This window comes from Ceratotherium simum, chromosome 11, assembly GCF_057802395.1.
Source record: "Ceratotherium simum simum isolate JZ-2026a chromosome 11, ASM5780239v1, whole genome shotgun sequence".
Taxonomy (NCBI): Eukaryota; Metazoa; Chordata; class Mammalia; order Perissodactyla; family Rhinocerotidae; genus Ceratotherium; species Ceratotherium simum.
This window is the reverse complement of record NC_141910.1, coordinates 3,889,039-3,902,332: the sequence shown is the minus strand read 5'-3', so window position 1 is coordinate 3,902,332 and position 13,294 is coordinate 3,889,039. Positions and strand designations below refer to the sequence as shown.

General features: G+C 38.6%; 1 long non-coding RNA gene across 1 annotated transcript in view; it reads right to left on the bottom strand.

Annotated features, from left to right (window-relative positions):
* LOC147915904 (uncharacterized) overlaps positions 1-3,108 on the bottom strand; it is a 60,168-nt gene extending 57,060 nt beyond the window's left edge. Inside the window, exon 1 of the long non-coding RNA XR_015553545.1 lies at positions 2,873-3,108. This is a non-coding gene — a long non-coding RNA (uncharacterized LOC147915904). The remainder of the gene's footprint in view (positions 1-2,872) is intronic.
* Between the last annotated feature and the right edge of the window lie 10,186 nt (positions 3,109-13,294).

The following is a 13,294-nucleotide window of genomic DNA, read 5'->3' as shown; positions in this document are numbered from 1 at the left end:
TGTTTAGTATAATCATAAAATTTTAGATATTTTCTATTCCTAAAAAGTGATTTTCACATGAGGACACAGATGATAGGAAGGTGGAAAAAATAAATCACTCCTCTTCCTCTACTTTCTTTTTCAGTGAATGCCATTCCTCAAAGCATCCCAGGCCATTCCATCATCTCTCACACCTTCTTCCTTCCCCAACCACCTCTATATGTAAATCCTGTTCATTTCTCCTTTCCATTCACTCACAAATCTTGCTCTTCTAATATCCTACACCCTCGTGCCTTGCAGACTACTTTACTTCTTCAGTTGTAGTGTTATAATTGGTTCCTAACTGGTCTTTTCACCTCCAGTCTGTCACCCTAATAGTCCATTCCTCAAACTGCAAGCAATGTTGTCTTTCTGAGATAGATGTGGATCCACACACTCTACTAGTAAAACATTTTAAGTACAGAAGGTTAAAAACTAGCCTTTGTTTATTTCTCTTTAGTGTCTAAACACTTTCTCTCAGCCTGTAAGCTTTTAGCATTCATTCATTCACTCATTAATTATTCAACAAAAATTTAGTGGCTACAGTGCTAAGGATACAAAGTATGTTTGCATGCCAGAGATAGAGCAGTTAACAAATTTGATGAGTTTTCAGCGGTCAGAGTATTACAGTCTAGTGGAAAATGGTTTTCTGTACGAGACTGCACCAACTTTGTATTCCACCCTCAGCTTCTAGCATGCTGGTTCCCTTTTGAAACCTCCCCATCTCACTGTCCTCCAAATACATATACTCAATTTGACTGCCCATACAGTTATTAGTTTCCTGAAAACATTATACCTCTGTTCTTTTCCTTTTTGCTGTGCCTAGAATATTCTCCCTCCATCAGTTCTATACCAGTCACAGTCCTACCCATTCAAATCTCTTCTGTACTTCCTACAACTGAATTAGAGTTAGATCTCAAGGTGTTCTTCTGGTTGGCACAATGAAAAACTTCTGGAGGGCAAGAGTCTGAAATATAATTGATTATTGACTACGGTTTCTTATATTGAATTTCATTTGTGGAAAAGGCCAGCCTATACCTCAGGTAGCTTTCAGATGTACTACTCCATTTTATTGTCTTATTTTGCTGATAGATAAGTTCCTCTGCAAGGATTTACTTAGAACAGTGACTAAAAATCTCCAGAAGAAGCACACAGGTTGATACTTGCCTAAGCCTTATGTTTTTGTTTTAAAAATATGAATAAATAAATAAATAAATAAGAAAAAATTACTACACAAAGTAAAAGAAAATGTAGACTAATCTTTACATGACACCATTGGTAGCATGGCATTTCAAATCATAAAGATGTAGTTTAAAAATTCAGTATATAGAGTATAATAAAATATTTGACATTCCTGTCAAAAAAACATGAAGATCAAAGATCTTAAAATTTTTTGCCCATCAAAATTATGAGCTATTTATGAGATATTGTCAGATTCCCTCTGAAATCTTTTTTTTTTTTTCGTGAGGAAGATCAGCCCTGAGCTAACATCCAATGACAATCCTCCTCTTTTTTGCTGAGGAAGATTGGCCCTGGGCTAACATCCGTGCCCATCTTCCTCTACTTTATATGGGATGCCGCCACAGCATGGCCTGACAAGCAGTGTGTCGGTGTGTGCCCAGGATCAGAACCTGCAAACCTTGGGCCGTGGAAGCAGAGCACGTGCACTTAACTGCTGTGCCACTGGGCTGGCCCCTCCCTCTGAAATCTTAACGTGACCTTCTACTCTCCAATCCCTGTTACAGAAAGACTTAACCACCATAAACTTCATGCAACCTCTTTCCCTAAATAAGCATGTGTCGTGTGTCATGGCACCACAGACCTTTGGGTGAGTTTATTTTTTACATACCATCCCTCTGACCTTAGTTTTAACATTGTGAAGATCATCTATCTTTGTATCAATTATCATTGAATGGAGGAGTTAATATATGAATTAATGGATAGATGAATGGATGAATGTCATTGCTCTGACACAGAGGCCCCTAAAGTCAGATTCCTGATCCCATGCCTGCCCTCTGTGTCCAATTATACAGGACTCAACTTCTATTTGTACTCCTAGTCTAGAATGCTCTTATTCCAGGACCCTGACTTGCTCCGATTCCCTTGCAAATGCTAGATACCTGTTTTGGTCTCACCTTTCTATTTTTGGGGGACTGAGGCCCTAGCTAAATCTCTACCCTCAGTACGTAGGACCCTTCTGTCCATAGATAATTTTTTTAACTTCAATTTTGCCTTTTTTTTAGATTGAGGTATAATTGACATAACATTATATTAGTTTCAAGTGTACAACATAATGATTTGATATTTGTATATATTGCAAAATGATCACCACAATAAGTCCAATTAGGCGGAGTCAAGATGGCGGCGTAGGCAGACTCTGAACTCACCTCCTCCCGTGGACACAGCCAATTTACAACTACTCGTGGAAAAATTACCCCTGAGACAGAACTGAAAACTGGATAAGAGGAACTCCTGCAACAACGGACAATCCTAACTGGGGTGGAAGAGGCAGAAACTCCCTTCTGGAGAGGAAAAACGCCGCCTTCACAAGCCGCCAGCTTCACGGCCGCCGGGAGCAGCTCACAGGTACGCAGCCTCCCTGGAGGCGCGGGGCCCTGAGCCGGGGAGCGCCCCCGCTGTGGGCATTTTGTGGACCCAGCACAATCGACGCCAGCGGCATAATATCTGACTTTGCCTGCTACTAAAGCATTGGGGAGCACCCCCAGAAAACCCGGTTCACAAAGAAACTAAAACTGGCTCTTAAAGGGCCCGCGCACAAACTCACCTGTTCCAGAAAGCATCCTAAAATCACCAGAAAGAAAGGTGCACAGTGCTTCGGTGACAAGAGACTCACCTAATAGGCCCTGAGTGCATCTCGGTGAGGGGTGAGACCTCTCCAGGGACTCGGACATTGGCGGCGGCCATTGTTGTGGCCTGGTGTGAGCGTGCTGACACAGACGCCATTGGAGTTCTCCCTGAGGCCTGCTAGCCCAGGGTCTGCTCCACCCGCTAGAGCGCCGATCTAATCCAGCTCAGCCAGGGCAGGCAGCCCACCCTAGAGACTAGCCCCACCCAACAACAAGCCCTCAGGCAACGTGTGGGCCTGCATAGATTGGTGACTGGATTCTCTGCAGCCTGGCAACTGAGCTGACTTGAGCGGGGCAGGGTGTGCACAAGGAGCGGGTGGAGAGTGTGGGGCGGTGGCAGAGTGTGTGGGGCTCCCGCCGTGGAGAGACTGGGTCCACTTGGGGAGGTCGGGGCGCTCACACGGGGCAGGACTGTGTTGACTGTGTGTGTGTGGACCTGTGGGTGGCAGGGCTTCTCAGCCACAGAAGACTTGTACTTCTCAAAGACCCACATAGGAGGTTTGCTCCACCTTCCAAAACCTGAAACAATTGGGTGCTCCTGTGCCTGAGGCCAGCCCCACCCAGCTGCAATCCTCAGAGAGCTGACAAGAGACCTAATAGGCTAGAGGCTTACAGCAATTGTAAGGCCCTGAGCCTAACAACCTGCCACGGTGGGGGCCTACTCACTTAAAAGAAATACTGCAACACAAATGTGGTATTAGAACTTGCAGCCAACTGTGCTGGGGCTCCCCACAGCTGATAAAGAGACTGAAGGGCCCACAACAACCACAAGCAGCTGAGCATTACAACAGCTGGCCAGGAGCATAACTCAGCCTCCCTGGGCGCCTACAGGGAGAGCAAACAGGCCACAGCAGAAGGATACACGTAGCCCACATAGGGGTCACCCCTGGAACATTGAGAACTGAGGGAAGCACACTGGAAGCCTCCTAAGCCATCACTTACACAAGGTCACCTATCCAAGAGCAGGAGACGTAGCTGACCTACCTAATACGTAGACACAAGCACAGGGAAAGAGGCAAAATGAAGAGGCAAAAGAATACATTCCAAGTAAGGGAACAGGACAAAACCCCAGAAAAGGAACTTAGTGAAACAGAAATGAGCAACCTACCTGACAGAGAGTTCAAACTAAGAGTGTTAAGGATGCTCACTGATCTGGGAGAAGAATAGATGGACTCAGTGAGAATGTCAACAAAGAAATGGAAGATATAAAAAAGAACCAATCAGAAATGAAGAATACAATACTGGAAATGAAAAACTCATTAGAGGGACTCAAAAGCAGAGTAGAGGATACAGAAGAACGGATCTGTGAGCTGGAAGAAAGACTAGAAGAAATTACCCAAGGTGAACAGGTAAAAGAGAAAAGAATTAAAAAGAGTGAGGACAGTCTAAGGGACCTCTGGGACAACATCAAGCTCACTAACATCCGTGTTATAGGTGTCCCGGAAGGAGAAGAACGAGACAAGCGGGCAGAGAATCTATTTCAAGAAATAATAGATGAAAACTTCCCTAACCTAAGGAAGGAAACAGACATCCAGGTACAGGAGGCACAGAGAGCCCCAAACAAGATAAACCCAAAGAGGCCCACACCAAGACACATCATAATCAAAATGTCCAGAATTAAAGATAAAGAGAGAATCCTAAAAGCCGCAAGAGAATGTCAAGTTACATACAAAGGAAACCCCATAAGGCTATCAGCTAACTTCTCAGCAGAAACCTTACAGGCTAGAAGAGAATGGCACGATATATTTAAAGTGCTAAAAGGAAAAAACTTACAGCCAAGAATACTCTACCCAGCAAGGTTATCGTTCAAAATGGAAGGAGAGATCAAAATTTTCCCAGATAAGCAAAAATTAAAGGAGTTTGTCACCAAGAAACCAGTGTTACAAGAAATGTTAAAGGGACTGATTTAAGGGGAAAAGAGAAGACCACAAATAGGAAAAATTATCTATTTCCATGATTAGAACGTAATGGATACAAATGCACAAAAAAGAGGTTGGATATGATATCAAAAACATAAAAGGAGGGAGGAGGGTAGTTAAAGAGTACAGCTTTCAGACAGAGGTCAAACTAAAGTGACCATCAATTCTGTATAGAAGAAGTAAGGAACAGAGAAGGACTACTAAAACACTGAGAAAAAAAAAAAAAAAAAGTTAAAAATGGCAGTAAGTACATACTTATCAATAGCTACTTTAAATGTCAATGGACTAAATGCTCCAATTAAAAGGCATAGGGTGGCTGACTGGATAAAAACAAGACCCATATATATGCTGCATACAAGAGACACACTTCAGACCTAGAGACACTCACAAACTGCAAGTGAAGGGATGGAAAAGATACTCCACGCAAATGGCAATGAAAAGAAAGCTGGGGTAGCAGTACTCATATCAGACAAAATAGACTTTAAAACAAAAACTATAAAAAGAGACAAAGAAGGGCATTACATAATGATCAAGGGAACAATCCAACAAGAGGATATAACACTTGTAAATATCTACGCACCCAATGTAGGTGCACCTAAATATATAAAGCAATTATTAACAGACATAAAAACAGAAATAGACAGTAACACAATAATAGGGGACTTTAACACTCCACTTACACCAACGGATAGATCATCCAAACAGAAGATCAATAAGGAAACATTGGCCTTAAACGACACACTAGAACAGATGGACCTAGTAGATATATACAGAGCATTCCATCCAAAAACCGAAGAATACACGTTCTTTTCAAATGCACATGGAACGTTCTCCAGGATTGATCACATATTAGGCCACAAAACAAGTCTCCATAAATTTAAGAAGATTGAAATAATACCAAGCATCTTTTTCTGACCACAAAGGTATGAAACTAGAAATCAACTATAGGAAGAAAATCAGAAAAGCCACAAATACATGGAGATTAAACAAAATGCTACTGAACAACGACTGGGTTAATGAAGAAATCAAAGAAGAAATCAAAAATACCTGGAGACAAATGAAAATGAAAATACGACATGCCAGAATTTCTGGGATACAGCAAAAGCGGTTCTAAGAGGGAAGTTTATAGCAATACAGGCCTATCTCAACAAACAAGAAAAATCTCAAATAAACAATCTAACAATGCACCTAAAGGAACTGGAAAAAGAAGAACAAACAAAGCCCAAAATCAGTAGAAGAAGGGAAATAATAAAAATCAGAGCAAAAATAAATGAAATAGAGACCAAAAAACAATAGAAAAATTAATAAAACCAAGAGCTGGTTCTTTGAAAAGATCAACAAAATTGCCAAACCTTTAGCTAGACTCACCAAGAAAAAAAGAGAGAAGGCACAAATAAGTAAAATCAGAAATGAAAGAGGAGAGGTTACAACAGACACCTCAGAAATACAAAAGATTATAAGAGAATACTATGAAAAACTATATGCCAACCAATTCAACAATCTGGAAGAAATGGATAAATTCTTAGAATCATACAACCTTCCAAAACTGGATCAAGAAGAAGTAGAGAATTTGAATAGACCAATCACCAGTAAGGAGATCGAAACAGTAATCAAAAACCTCCCCAAAAATAAAAGTCCAGGACCAGACGGCTTCCCTGGTGAATTCTACCAAACATTCAAAGAAGACTTAATACCTATCCTTCTCAAACTCTTCCAAAAAATTGAGGAGGGGAGAAGCTCCCTAACCCATTCTACGAAGCTGACATTACCCTGATACCAAAACCAGACAAGGACAACACAAAAAAAGAAAATTACAGGCCAATATCACTGATGAACATCGATGCGAAAATCCTCAACAAAATACTAGCAAATAGCATACAACAATACGTTAAAAAGATTATACACCGTGATCAGGTGGGATTTATTCCAGGTATGCAGGGATGGTTTAACATTCGCAAATCAATCAACGTAATACACCACATTAATAAAATGAAGAACAAAAATCACATGATCATCTCAATAGATGCAGAGAAAGCATTTGACAAGATCCAGCATCCATTTATGATAAAAACTCTGAATAAAATGGGTATAGAAGGAAAGTACCTCAACATAATAAAGACCATATATGACAAACCCACAGCTAATATCATCCTCAATGGTGAAAAACTGAAAGCTATCCCTCTAAGAACAGGAACCAGACAAGGATGCCCACTGTCACCACTCCTATTTAACATAGTATTGGAAGTCCTAGCCAGAGCAATCAGGCAAGAGAAAGAAATAAAAGGGATCCAAATTGGAAAGGAAGAAGTGAAACTGTCACTATTTGCAGATGACATGATTTTATATATAGAAAACCCTAAAGAATCCACCAGAAAACTTTTAGAAGTAATAAACGAATATGGTAAAGTTGCAGGATACAAAATCAACATACAAAAATCAGTTGCATTTCTGTACACTAACAACGAAGTAGCAGAAAGAGAAATTAAGAATACCATCCCATTTACAATTGCAACAAAAAGAATAAAATACCTAGGAATAAACTTAACCAAAGAGGTGAAAGATCTGTACACCGAAAACTATAAAACATTTCTGAAAGAAATTGAAGAAGACACAAAGAAATGGAAAGATATTCCGTGCTCTTGGATTGGAAGAATTAACATAGTTAAGATGTCCATACTTCCTAAAGCCATCTATAGATTCAATGCAATCCCTATCAAAGTTCCAACAACATTTTTCACAGAAATAGAACAAAGAATCCTAAAATTTATATGGAACAACAAAAGACCCCGAATAGCTAAAGGAATCCTGAGAAAAAAGAACAAAGCTGGAGGTATCACACTCCCTGATTTCAAAATATACTACAAAGCTATAGTAACCAAAACAGCATGGTACTGGCACAAAAACAGACACACAGATCAATGGAATAGAATCGAAAGCCCAGAAATAAACCCACACATCTATGGACAGCTAATCTTTGACAAAGGAGCCAAGAACATACAATGGGGAAAAGAAAGTCTCTTCAACAAATGGTGTTGGGAAAACTGGATAGCCATATGCAAAAATGAAAGTAGACTCTTACCTTACACCATACACAAAAATTAACTCCAAATGGATTAAAGACTTGAATGTAAGACCTGAAACTGTGAAAGTTCTAGAAGAAAACATAGGCAGTACGCTCTTCGACATCAGTCTTAGCAACATCTTTTCAAACACCATGTCTCACCAGGCAAGAGAAACAATAGAAAAAGTAAACAAATGGGACTACATCAAACTAAAAATCTTCTGCACAGTGAAGGAAACCATCAACAAAATGAAAAGACAACCTAACAATTGAGAGAAGATATTTGCAAACCATACATCTGATAAGGGCTTAATCTCCAAAATATATAAAGAACTCATACATCTCAACAACAAAAATCTACCAACCTAATTAAAAAATGGGCAAAAGACCTGAACAGACATTTCTCCAAAGAAGATATACAGATGGCCAACAGACACATGAAAAGATGTTCAAAATCACTAACTATCAGGGAAATGCAAATCAAAACTACAATGAGGTATCACCTCACGCCCGTCAGAATGGCTATAATTAACAAGACAGGAAACAACATGTGTTGGAGAGGATGTGGAGAGAAGGGAACTCTCATACACTGCTGGTGGGAGTGCAAACTGGTGCAGCCACTATGGAAAACAGTATGGAGATTCCTCAAAAAATCAAGGATAGAACTCCCATATGATCCAGCTATTCCACTGTTGGGTATTTATCCAAAGAACTTGAAAACACCAATTTGCAAAGGTACATGTACCCCTGTGTTCATTGCAGCCTTATTCACGATAGCCAAGACTTGGAAGCAACCTAAGTGCCCATCAAGGGACGAATGGATAAAAAAGCTGTGGTATATATACACAATGGAATACTACTCAGCCATAAGAAACGATGAAATCCAGCCATTTGTGACAACATGGATGGACATTGAGGGCATGATGCAAAGTGAAATAAGTCAGAGGGAGAAGGTCAAATACCGTATGATTTCCTTCATTAAGTAGTAGATAATAACAACAATAAACAAACACATAGGGACAGAGATTGGATTGGTGGTTACCAGAGGGGAAGGGGGGAGGGAGGAGGGTGAAAGGGATAATTGGGTACATGTGTGTGGTGATGGGTTGTAATTAGTATTTTGGTGGTGAACATGCAGTAATCTATGCAGAAATAGAAGTACAATGATGTACACCTGAAATTTTTACAATGTTATAGACCAATGTTACTGCAATAAACAAAAAATTAAAAAAAAAAAAAAATAAGTCCAATTAACATCCATCACCATACATAGTTACAATTTTTTTCTTGTGAAGAGAACTTTTAAAATCTGCTCTCTTCACCATTTTCAAATATGCAATACAGTATTATTAACTATAGTCACATGTTGTACATTACATCCCCATGACTTATTCATTTTATAACTGGAAATTTATACTTTTTGACCCTCTTCACCCATATACCTCCATATATATGCACACATATATAACAAGTATATCTATATACACACAGGTGTGTATATGTATACATATATATATGTATATCTTATTTCCTATTGGTTCTGTTTTTCTGGATAACCCTGATACAATAGTATAATGATGGCATTATTTCTTACTGGTTGTTGAGATAGGTACAAACTTCTATTGTGTCAAAGGAAGAATTGTGCACTTTTAGAAATCCAGGTAGAGAATGGCCTTGGCATGCAGAACACTCATCTGCCAACTGTGGATTAGTGAATTGTCCCTCTGTTCATCCCTCATAATGCTGCCTTCCGTTTTAACTGATAGAAATCGGCAGTTTGGCATTGCTCCACAGTCTCTTCTCAACAGAACGTTTGAGGATATTCAGGGGATTTTTGTAGGCTCCATATGTGAAAATTTAAGAGAAACTCATTCAACTGTTTCTTTTTACCACTTAACCTTGAGAATTCATTTTCTGCTTTTCAGCAGAAAAGGAAGAGATAAAACTGCTCTTATAAAACTTATAGTCTCCTTCTGTTATGAAACACAACTTTTTGGCTTGATTAGGAGAAAGGGCTTGGTTCCTTCTGCAGAGACACCTTTAAGTTTACTGGAGTAGGAGGATGGGATAGTGTTAGAGTGTTAGAAATTCTTAAATTCTTCTTGTCATATCACAGGCCATGGTTGGGCATAGTCAGGCTTCTGCCACGGTGTAAGGTTGGCTGAGAAAGAGAGCTCAGGATTCAGAATGATTTTGGGAGAGAGACAAAATTGCAGATGCATGAATGAAGCCTAATTTGGTGGGAATACCATATCCAAATACAAAGTGATAGAACAATGAAGCCCTTCCTCTCAAGGCACAAGTTATTAGAGCATGAATGTAGAAGTCAGCAAAGACGAGTGCATCAAACACCATTCTTCCTTGCAAGACTAAGACTCTTCCAAGATCAAGAACTGTGTTCTATTTGACTGTGTATTCCCAGCAGCTATCACAGTGACTGGTACGTGGAAGAGGCTTAGAAACTTTTGGGGGGAATTACTGCTTGAATGCATGAATTTATATGCAAATGAATTAATAAATGACAAAATTATTAAAAGTTCAAACCAGGAGGCTGTTGGCATAATCAAATTTGATCAACATCCCTAAAGGGAGTCTGGTGAGAATAAGGCAAAGCTTTTCCATGTCTAAAAAGGAATGGAGAATTCCACAATTTACTAAGACAAGGTTTTCAGCACAGAGAAACAGCAGAATCAAAATGGCTAGGTCAGCAGTAATAACTCAGTTGCCAATATTAGAATGTTTGATTGGAGCCTAGTAAAAATCTCCTGTCCAAGGTGATTTGAGAAAGAGACTTAGCTTGTGAATAAGGGTCAAATGATTTCAGAAGTCAGGACTTGAACAGTTTCTGGTGGTGCCTGCTTTTCCTTTTCTATGTCTCTGAACCATATAATCAATAGCTACTTTCCTAGACTAAGTTGTATTTATTTTGTGTGACTTTTCAAGCGTTGGAATAAAAATAAGAAATGGTAGTTGAGAATGGAAGCCAGATTTTGTTAAGGACATGGCTAAAGAAATAATAGAACACCCAGATAATTCACTGTTTTTTAAAAATGCATATAAAGAGTTTACAGTAAATGCTTCAACCATAAAGTTAAATTTTACAGAAGTTTATAAAACTGTGAATGCACTGTAATCTGAACCATCCCTTAACAAAAACATGACGTCAAAAAATTAATGACCTTTACGAGTGATTGCTTCCTGGTAGTGAATCTATGGATGATTTATTTTGTTCTTTCTAGTTTTCCAGTATTATTCCAGTGATCTATAATGAGTATATATTAATATTACAACGAGAAGACTACATTTATTCCCATTTTAAAAACATTGTGTTTGTATAGTTCTGTTCAGTTTTTAATAAATTAATATTGGTCCCACAAGCCCCGGATTTTGCTTTAAAACCTGTATAAGTTCCTCAGAAATTCTTTTAAGGACTGTGTGTGTGATTGTGTGTGTTTGTGTGTATGAGTTTAGTTAGTTCATAAAGGAATTGATTGTACCACCATGGTGCAATGTAATTGGCATTGGTCTTATTAAACTTCCTGTATCAAAATGGGAACTATGGTCTCGGGAAATGAGTCATAAAGTAGGTGCTTGGCAGATATTTGTTAAGTTAAGAAAGGGAAGAAGGAACAATAAAGGTAGGGAAGGTGAAAAGTTGAGAGAAATTCATTCTGCTTTAGAAAAGATTATGACAGGCAATTCTCAAATTCTGTATCATCTAGGATATCATACAAAAATGTTCTTACAAACTAGTAAATGAGTTTTATTAGAATTTTAGGGGATACACAGCAATGATCAAGGGACAACAAGGAGGATGAAGTAGCTGGACTAATCACTAAATCACTGTGTGATTTTTGGCAATTTATTTCCACTCTTTTAACCTCAGGGTTCTCATTAAGTATAACGTTGGCCGTTAACCAAAGACCCTCTAAATTTTTTCCTCCATTTGGGCCTTGTGTTCCATGAATCTATTCTATTTTGTGGCACATTTATGGCTGACAGATTCCTCAAATAACAGTGCAGATATTCTAAAAAGTGAGGTTTCCCTAATTTATTTAATTTGGTGAAAAGTCTAAAATGGAATGAAATTATATTTAACAAATTAGCTTTTTGGAAAAGAAAAACTAAGTTTCTGACATAATTCTGGAAATTATCATCACTATCTTTTTTTTTTTTTTTTTAAAGATTTTATTTATTCATTTTTTTCCCCCCAAAGCCCCAGCAGATAGTTGTATGTCATAGGTTCACATCCTTCTAGTTGCTGTACGTGGGACTCGGCCTCGCGCTGGACGGAGAAGTGGTGCCTTGGGGCGCGCCCGGGATCCGAACCCGGGCCACCAGCATCAGAGCGCGCGCACTTAACCGCTAAGCCACGGAGCCGGCCCATCACTATCTTTTATGATTTATTATTTGCTGTATTATTATAGAGGCCTTGGAAGAGGAAGAAAATTAAAATCCTATGTTCCAGTGACTATGCCAGGTTCTTTGTATATATTACTGTATTTAATTGTTTAATACTAAACAAGCTTTTATATATAAATATATGTGTATATAAATTTTAATGTCCTAAAGGAAGAGATTGAGTCTCACAAACATTGAATATCTGGAAGATCTATGTTCAGAATACAGAGATTTCTGATTCCTAGACGTAAATTATCCCCCCTTTAGATTTTAACCTACATGAAGACAAGCACTGCATTTTGTTTACCTTTATAATCCCTACCCTTTTCCCTTACTCCCAACATCAAATGGAAAACATCATATTTTAAAAATACACCCGAAATTTTTACAATGTTATAAACCAATGTTACTGCAATAAACAAAAAATTTAAAAATAAAAATATTCAGTAGTGATTAAATAAGTGAAACTAAACAGAGAGGGATGGAATAAAATTGGATAGGATTACACAGGTTAAGCTTGGGAGGAGTGGAATGAATTAAAATGAAATGGAATTGAATGAGTTGCCCTGAAGTAAGAGAAAGAGCTTTATTCCTTTCTTCCCTGTTCTGCATCTGAAATGGATCTCTGCTCAAGTAGGTGTTGATGTGTGTAATGACCACCAGATACTCCTTCCTCTGATCTATTGCAGCAATTAGAGTTGGCAACATTGAAATAGGCCAAAATTATTATTTTTACTATTGTTAATAATTGTTAATTTCTTCTTCTATTAGTTTTGCTCCTCCTATATTGCCACTTCCTCCTTGAACAATGGATTACTGACCTACTAATGCCAGTGACTGTAATGTTGAACCTGCTGAGTGGTGTTCAGGGTCCCCAAATTCCAAAATAGCAGTCATTGCATCTTCTTCTTGAGACAGTCACTCTGGAGCCACCAAAAAGGGAACATTAAAGTACAATTAAGATTCAGGAAACAGATAATGACTTCTTGGACTGGAATTTTAGCAATATCCATCATTAATTCTGTATC